The following is a 9,511-nucleotide window of genomic DNA, read 5'->3' as shown; positions in this document are numbered from 1 at the left end:
CTATTGTATACCTACATTGTACCAATAAACTCAATAAAAAGAAAAAAAAAAAAAAAAAAAAAACCTGGACCAGGCTGGGAGTATGGCTCCAGAGTAGAGAACTTGCCTTGTATACACAAGTCTCTGAGTTCCATCCCCAGCACCACATGAATGAATGAGTGAATGAAAATAAAAGCTATCTGGGCTGACAAAGGAAGGAGGTTTTTGTGGCTCCCTGAGAAAGTGACTCCAGAATCCTCGAATCCTCCTCTGACTCAGCAGTCTGCTCCTGTGTGTACCCCCAGAACTGAGTGCTGGTCCACTGCCAGGATTCACAAAGTTTTGTTCACAAAGCCAGGCCAGTGGTGACGTTGCCCAGGTGCCATTCATAGGATGAACAGATTAGCAAACGTGTACAATATTACCCAGGCTGCAGTGGACACGACCTTGAGGACATTCCAAGTGGAAAGATTAAAGAGCTTTGTGTTCTGAGGATTGGGGTCCCAGGCGTTCCCTTGGCTGGCCCCTGCTAGGTCAGGAGATAAAAAGCAATCTGTCCACTTTGCTTCTTAGCCCGCAGCACACAGAGTCTGGGGAGTCTGCGCTGCCTCACGCCGACACCCCCATGAGTGCTGTGGCTGAGTCGTGGGCACCTCCCAGGGCCGGCCCGCAGTCCCCCCTTACCCTGCTCCCACCCAGGGGGCCTCTCCAGGCGGCCCTGGCTCCGTGCGGTGCTGGCCGCGTGGCCTACAGAACGGCCTGTCTTGAGCTTGCCCAGTGGGGAGCACCTCCCAGAGCGTGAGCAGGCATGAGTGTGTCCTCTGTCACAGCCCGCCGTGTGGCCCTCGGTCCCGAAATCTGTCCAGGCCACAGAGTCTGCAGGCTCCCAAGTCTGTGTGAGGAATGATTTCCTCCACGGGCAGACCCCAGACATGGGCTCCAGGTGGCACTTGGAGACATTGCTCTGCTCTCTGCCAGGCATTTCGCTCCCATTTTTTCCAGACATCTATTGTTACTTTTCAGGTTTTAATCTAGCACATGCCGATTGAATCAGCCATTTCCTCACTGTGCCACCTTTTGGCAGATTGCGTAGCATCTCTGGGCCTCACTAAAGATGAGGTCATCCTGGATTAGGGTGAGCTCTAAATTGAAGCAAAAGTGTCGCACAGAGGCAAGGAGAGGAGGGAGGGGAGGGGAGGGGAAGATTCGCGCGGAGTGGTCTCCAGCTCCCCGACAGACCCTCTCCTGACCCTCTCCTGCTGGCTGGCTGTGCTCAGACGGGCTGCCTCCCTCCCCTCGCCACCCAGGATGGGTTGGGAGTTGCAGAAAGAGGATGAGTCCCTCTGTCCCCTGTGTCCTGCGGGGACATGAGGCAGATCTTGGCAACAGCCGCCTGGCTGTGGCTGGCCTGGGTGCCCCCGTTGGTGTGCCGGGCCGTCTGGCCCTGGGTGTGGAACCGATTTATTCGGTAGCTTTGCCACTGATTATTTGCAGGTGAGTGGATGGCACGTGGTTCGTGTTGTAACAATATTTTGGGACAATTAGATTGAAACCACATTGCTGGCGGCCGCATTGGCGGCTGGCCCTGGGCTGCACTTGTGCGGCCCCCACCCTCTGGGCAGGCAGGAAGGGGTAGCTCTCCTCCCAGTCTGCACCCCCTCCAGTCCCCTTCTGGCCTCCCGGTGACCTCGCCTCCAGTTGTTCCAGAAAACAGCTGCTGGGAGATTTCCCAGGGCAGGTGGGAGAGGGAGCCTGGGGCTGGATAGTCACCCAACTGGGAAGACAGCGTTTCTCAGTGACGGCTGCCTGACTCTGCCGCCAGGAAGTCTCCCAGTCTCCTTTGCCCCAGAGGGCATCCTGGCCCCCTCCGGGAAGGGGTCTGTCCCAGGTAACGCTGTTCACTCCCCTGTCCAGTCCCAGAGATGGGAGGAATCTCACTCCCAGAGGGCAGGGTGCAGGGTCTGTCTGGGTGGTGCAAGGCCTAAGCACAGCTTCAAGTGGGGCCCAGACCTGCCCCTGTGTTGGCAACAGATGACAGTCCCCTGGGCAGGGCAGATGGGTTCAGACCCCCGCAGCCTGACCTCCTACATGCCCACTCCGAGACTATGTCTGGGCAGGGCCTGCCTGGGGCAGCAGCCCATGGGTGGCAGCAGGATGTGATAAGGCTTAAGGCGATGACTGTGTGGAGGAGAGCACCCAGGGATGTAGGTAGGGGCCCAGCGACGGAGGGTGGCCCCTGGGTGGAGGAGGGCCAGGGGCTAGAGTGTGGCACTGCCCTGGCGGCATGGGGTCTTGGACCCTTCCATTCTAGAAGACACTCAGGTCACACTGGGGACAAACAGCCCCTGCCAAGTGCTTTCTGGGGCAGGCCTTAGGTGAGTCGGGGCTGGGCTTCTACAGGAAATGTGAGGCTGCTCTTGGTTCCCCTCCTCAGCCCTAACCTAAGGGAGGTCCTGAGAACTAGCTCTCCAGGCTGCTGGAGCCCCTCACTGGCAGACCCCTTCCCTGGGCATCTTCGGGCCCCCTGGGGACCTGATAAGTGGAGGGCTCCCTCTGCAGCATGAGCCCAGCGTCTCATTCTGCCCTTTCCTGTGGGCAGCTGCCACGGCTTCCAGCTTCCTGAGACCTCAGGGCAACTTTGCAAAGAATTTTCCTGCAACTCTGCTCACCCTCACTACTCAGCCCTGTCCCATTCTACCCCCTGGGTCCAGCTCCCTCTGCCCTGCTTTCTGCACCAGCTGAAGCAAATCTTCATGTCCTAGAGACTCTGGCCAGGTGAGTAGGGGGAGACACAGGGCCAGGGGCAGAATGCCAGGACATGGAGGGTGCAGGGCAGGCAGCAGGTGAGAAACTGTGGGTCCCCATCCATGGGCATCCAGAGCAAGCTTTGCTGGAGCTCGAGTACCCTTTCCTGGCCTTTGTCTGCCAGAGCTTTTCCAATGCTTCCAAAGGGCTTTAAAGCCACTGTCCTGTCCTGGGACAGTCAGCTCAGACCTGCGTGGTGCAGTGACACCAGAGCCTCCCAAAGCCCCAGCTGTCCTTGCCCAGGGCCCTCCCCCAGGGCGGTGTCCCTCAGGTGCCCCCTTCCCTTCTGGAGGGCCCAACGCCTGCCTCCCTAGTGGACATCACCTCCTGTCCTCTGTCGTTCCACTCTCCTCATACCTGGAGTTTCCCTTGGCCCTCAACCTAGAACCCTGACTTGGAAGCCCACACCTGTAATCCCCCCCAGAACACGAGTCCTCACCCACAAGTGCCGGGTGGTGAAAGGCAGCAACCTGTGAAAGCACAGATCCTGGAGAAGGATTCTGCTCAGCCTGCACGTGGCCAGTGTGCAGGGGAAGTGACTGGTCCACTTGGCGGTTACTTCTGCGGGTACAAGACATTCTGTTTTTATTTTTTCACTACTGGAGTTTGAACCCAGGACCTTCACACTTAGCTTTATGCCCAGCCTTTTTACTCTTTAAATTTTGAGACAGGGTCTCACTAAGTTGTCCAAGTGGTCCTTAAACTTGCCATCCTCCTGCCTCAGCCTCCTGAGTATCCGGGAAGCTGGGATTACAGTCCAGAACTACCCGGCGTCTCCATCCTTACGGTTTTACACAAAGAACCATAATGTTCACGGCCTCTGCACTGAAGCATGTCCTGCAGCAGAGCCTTCTAGGGACACAGTTGGTGCCCAGTGACATGGAAGGTTCTGCTGACCGAGGTGGCCACAGGGGATGTGAGGCAGTTGAAGGAGAGGAGAGAGGCACCAAAGGGAGACCTGGGCCTGGGCTGGGCTGGGGATTTAGCTCAGTGATTCCACTGCTTGCCTTGCAAGCGCAAGGTCCTGAATTTGAGCCCCAGTACCAAAAAAATGGGGCCTGGGCCACCCGGGGTCACAGCTCCCCACCACAGGGGCTCCAGAAACCCAGGGCCCTCACACTGAACTACATCCTCAGCCCATTTTTATTTTTTATTTTGGAACAGAGTCCCTCTAAGACACTAAGTTGCCCACGCTGGGCTCAAACTTGAAATCCTCTTGCCTCAGCCTCCCAGAGTGCTGGGATTTCAGGCGTGGGCCAACAGACCCAGCTTGAAAGGACAATTAGATGTCACCTTCCCATCAAAGAGGAACACTTCAGCGTGAGCCAGGGAAAGACCATAAAGACTTAGGTCCAGTGATGGTGAACAACCTTTAAGAGACCGAGGGCCCAAGCTACAACCCCAAAACCCACTTATTATCGAAAAGTGCCAGCATTGCATTTAAATCTGAATACTGAGGTTTTAGTTTAGAAAAAACAACTCATATGTCAACATCTTTTGTCTTACAAGAAAAAAATAATAAGGGTGACATAGGTTCACCATCACTGGTTAGACTGTAAGAAGCTTGTTGGGCATCTTCTTTTTCAGCCGGGCAGATCCATGTGTATGGGAAGAAGCCCTCCAGCCTGACAGTCTGGTCTCTCCCCACACCTCAGGACAGGTCCTGGGGACCCCAACCTCCCCTGCAGAACCCCATCTCACAGCACCAGGGCAGCTCTGTGTATCATCCACAAACAAGTTTCTCAGAGTACCAGACATAAAAAGAAAGATTCTTGGGCCAGGGGTTTAGCTCAGTGGTTCCACCGCCTGCCTTGAAAGTCCAAGGTCCCAAGTTCGATCCACAGTACCCTGCGCCCTCAAAAGAAAGAAAGAAAGAAAGAAAGAAAGAAAGAAAGAAAGAAAGAAAGAAAGAAAGAAAGATTCTTATAAAAAAGCAACAGTAACATAAAACTTTCTACTTATGAACAAGTTCTGTTCTGGGAGAACGTTTGTTACTTGGATTCATTTGAAATCCAGCAAAGTGAGTCCTATATAGTACACCTGTGAAAGTTCGCAACTCGAATGTTCATAAGTCAAGGACTTACTATATATACATTTTTTTCTCATATAAGAGAAACCAGGCAATATTTGAGCTGGTGTGTCTGACTTATTTCACTGAGCATTATGTCCGCAAAGTGCATCCATTTACCTACTCTTTGGAAACTTCTAAAAATAAATAGGGGCTGAAATCATCAGGACCTGCATATGAAAGGAAACTGAGGAAACCTTGTCTTAGTCACTTTTCTGGTCAGTAAGACATAGTACCTGATACCTGCAACTGAAGGAGGGAGGTTTATTTGGGCTCAAGTTTACACTTCATAGGCAGCATGCCATGGTGGAAGGGCCTGGTGCTCAGGTCATGGCGGCCAGGAAGCCCATAAATTCAAGAGGAGCCAAGAAGGGAGATACAGTATAATCTTCCAGGTCATAGCCACAGCAACGCCTCTTCCAACCAGACCCCACCTCCAACAGCAGGTCTAAAGCATAACAAATGCAAAACCTTAACAGAAAGAGAAACTTTCTGAAATGTTTGAAAATTCTGCATGGTTAACACACAGTGATCAACACATGTGAAAAGATTACACATAGGTTAGGCTTGGTGGCACCCACCTGTAATCCTAGCACTCAGGAGGCTGAGACAGAAAGATTAAGAGTTCAAGACTAACCTGGGTTCCATAGGGAGACCCTGTCTCAAAAACAAAACAAAACAACAAGGGGGATGATGGGATAAAATAAAATTTATTAAGAAAAGACAAAACAGGGCCAGGGATTTAGCTCAGTGGTTCGGTGGCCTGCCTTGCAAGCGCAAGGACCCGAGTTCAATCCCTGGTACAAAAAAAAGAGAAAAAACAAAACAAAGACAACATACTGAGCCAGGTGCAGTTGTACATACCTATAATCCAAGCTACTCAGGTGGCTGAGGCAGGAGCATTGAAAGGTCAAGCCCAGCCTGGGTAATTTAGCAAGACCCTGCCTCAAAAAAAAAAAAAAAAAAGCAAACACCCATATCCCAGCACTCTGGAAGACTGAGGCAAGAGGATCACAAATTCAGTCCCAGCCCGGACAATTTAGCTACTTACCAAGATCCTGTCTCAAAATAAAAAAGGACTGGGGATATAGCTCAGTGCAGAGGGCTTGGGTGCAAAATTAAACTTAGCTCAGTGGGCTAGCTCAGTAGTGGAGTACTTGCCTAGCAAGTCCAGACTGTGGGTTTGTCCCCCTCACGCACACAAAAAGACGCAGTGACCGGGAAAATGCAAGTGAGATACCACTACCTACCTTCCAGTGTGACTAAAGTTTAAAAGGCAGACACTATCAGGTGCCAAAGAGGGTGTGGAAGAACCAGAATGCTTGTATACTGCAGGTGGGAATGCGAAACAGTACAGCTGCTTTGGAAAGCAGTTTGGCAATGTCAGAAAATATTAAATATATACCTCTGTGACCCAGCTGTTCCACTCCCAGGTGTTTATCCAGAAATGAAAGGAAACATACATTGCTTAAAGCCCTACACTCAAATGTTCCTGACAGCTTTGTGCATCAGTAGCCCCAAATTGGAGGCAGCTCCCACGTCCAACTAGAGGTGAACAATACAAATGTAGTGCATCTGGGCCACAGAACAGGACAGCACCACAAGGCCAGGCCTGTGATGCACAGGGTACCAACACGGCCTGATCTCAGGATCACTGTGTGAACTCAAGGAAACCAGTGCGTTCTGCATAATTCTGTTTCTATGAAATTCTAGAAATGGCCAAACTAACCTAAGTGACCGAGGCAGATCCATGGTTGCTCGGACTGAGACTGTGTGGACACTGATTGAGAAGGGCCTGAAGGGGTGCTGGGGGTGGAACCCAGGGGTGTGCGCATGCCAAGCACATGTCCCGCAATGACCTGTCCCCCAGCCCTGCTCTGTGCCTTCATTGTAGTGATCCTCAACTGTGTGCATTTGTCAAATTTAGTGTCATCCTCCCGAACACTTAAAATGGATATTCTTGGGCCAGGAATTTAGCTCAGTGGTTCCACCACCTGCCTCACAAGCGCAAGGACCCAAGTTTGATCCCTGGTACCAAAAAAAAAAAAGGATTCTTTGACTTAAAATATATCTTACTAAAGCTAATTGAAATTTTCAAAAAACCAAGATTCTGGGCTGGGGATTTAGCTCAGTGGTTCTGCCACCTACTTCCCAAGCACAAGGACCTGAGTTCAATCCCTAGTACTCAAAAAAAGAAAAGAAAAAAAAAACCCAAGATTCTATTTGTCATCTAAAATGACTGATAATATTCAGCTCTGTGAACTAAGGAGGGAAGTAAACCCTCATCCTTGGACAGGAGGGGTGTGTGTAGTGGCATGCTGCCAGGCAATTTTGCAGTATCAATTAACATTTGCAATACGCATACCTTTCTTTTGGTACCGGAGATCGAACTCAGGACCTTGTGCTTGCAAGGCAGGCAGCAGAACCACTGAGCTAAATCCCAGCCCAATATGCATACCTTTTAATCTGGCAATTTGTCTTCTAGGACTCATCCTCCAGGCAGGCTTGCAATAAGTTGTGCTTGCTGACTGTGTGTAAGGCCCTGGACTCAATCCCTAGCCACACACACACACACACACACACACACACACACACACACACACACAGCATAGAGATGTGAACGGAGATATCTTTTGCTGGAATATTTGTAGGCTGAAAAAACAAGCAAAACAAATGTCTGATAGTGGGATGCTAGCTAAATATGCAGGAGCTGTTAGCTTTCTGTTGCTGTGACAAAATAACAGATAATTAACTTATAAGGAGGAACAGCTTGCTCTGCCTCATAGTTTCAGAGATTTTGGCCCTGTTGCTTTGGGTCTACTGTTAGGGCAGTACATCAGGGCAGGAGGTCATCGTCAAGGCAGTGAGGGAGCCAAAGAGATAGAAAGGGGCCAGAGTCCCCATATCGTGGAGGATCTAGCTTCCTCCCGGAGCCCCACCTCCTAAGGCTCCACCCCTTCCCAACAGAACCACAGACTGAGGAACAAGCCATCAACACACACGGTCAGGGATAGGGCTGGTGATTTAGCTCAGCTGTGCTACCACCTGCCTTGCAAGTGCAAGGTCCCGAGTTTGATCCCCACAAACACACACTCACACGCACATGCAACGCACGGACAACCGGGAGCACTCCAGACTCAGACTGTAGCATCAATCCATTGTCCCTGTTTGCCAGGGACAGTCTGTCCTGATGTCAGCACTGAAACCCCCAGGTCTGCAAAACCCCTCACCTCAAGCCCAGGCTGGTGATTTTCTCAACACGCCGTCGTGCTGACCTGCCTGGAATATTACAGAGTCAGGAAAGGTGAATCCATGTTGCCCCTGTGGAGGCTGTCCTTGTGATACTATTAAGTACAGCTGAACACAACAAAGAGCCAGGGTGCAAGGAACAGGGAGGGTAGGGTTAGGCTTTTAAAGAACACCTGCATGGTACCCACCTTCCTTTGAGTAGAAAAATGCCCGGGAGGCGGAGCAAGGTGCCCTTCGTGGAACTGCTTTTTGCTTTACATCCCATTGTGGTATTGGATTCATTTGCTCTCTGTGTGTATGGATTTTATAATTAAAAAATATTTTCTAAAGGAAGCGTGACCTTGATCTGCAGTCAAAGGCAGGTGGGTGGGGCCTCTGAATTACAGCCTCCATAAGACAGGCTGGGGGTGGAGAGTCCAAGGCCGAAGACTTCGGCAAGGGAGGAGACTGGGAAGGGAGGGCATCCCAAGGTCAAGGTCTAGAGGGCTCTGCTGCCAGGGCAGGTGCAGGCAGGGGATTTCTGGCAGCCTTTCGTCCTCACTTTCTGTCCCTGGAGGTGGACCCCGTCCAGGACCCACCTCTCCAGAGCCGGCCCCTCTTGCTGAAGCAGCCCCGTCTCAACCCAAACACCGGCAGCCTGGGATTGTTAAGCAAATTGACTGGAGGGGCCCTGAGCCCAGCTAATTCCAGCGTCTTAATGAGCGGGAAGATGAGGTTTTATTCATCACTGGGGCTTTAAAAATTGCAGTAAAGTGGCCCACTTTATAAAGAAAAAATCAATCGCAAAAAGAAAACAGGAGTATGTAAATGGACAGGGTGACAAAAAGTGGGCCAATTACCCCCAAAATGAGACGCAGTTATGGCTCCATTAACTCAATTATATTTTCAAAAGGATTTCTTACGAGGCCCCCACCCCACCCCACCCGCACACGTCTGTAATTTTTACATCAACTTCAAGCCATTAAGTTGCATTAAATTATTTTGTGGGAGAGAGAGGTGTATTTGGGAAGAGCAGGCACTAGGCCGCCTTGTCCAGCCCCGAGGGGCCGCCCCAAGATGAGTCCCGGGTGGAGTCCTGAGACTCGATTTGGTGCTGGTGCCGGGCTGGAGCCTGCCAGGGGCTGAGAGCTGCTGTCCCCAGGTGCCCTCACAGCTGTGCTGCTCCGGCGGGTGGTTGGTCCTGCAAACACCAGTCCACTTGGGAGTCCCTGACTGAGGTTTTTCTTTTTCTCATTCAAGTTAGAAAACTTAATGTTTTTGGAGGAATGAAAAAATAAACTTGCATTTTAAAAAAAGGCACCTGAAGGCCAGGCGTGGTGGCGCATGCCTGAAATCCCAGCACTAGAGAGGCTGAGGCAGGAGGATTGCTGAGTTCACAACCAGCCTGGACTACATAGTGATCGCGGGCAG

Source organism: Fukomys damarensis, unplaced genomic scaffold, assembly GCF_012274545.1.
Source record: "Fukomys damarensis isolate Sample0158 unplaced genomic scaffold, DMR_v1.0_HiC HiC_scaffold_23, whole genome shotgun sequence".
Taxonomy (NCBI): domain Eukaryota; kingdom Metazoa; phylum Chordata; class Mammalia; order Rodentia; family Bathyergidae; genus Fukomys; species Fukomys damarensis.
Note: the sequence above shows the minus strand (reverse complement) of the source record.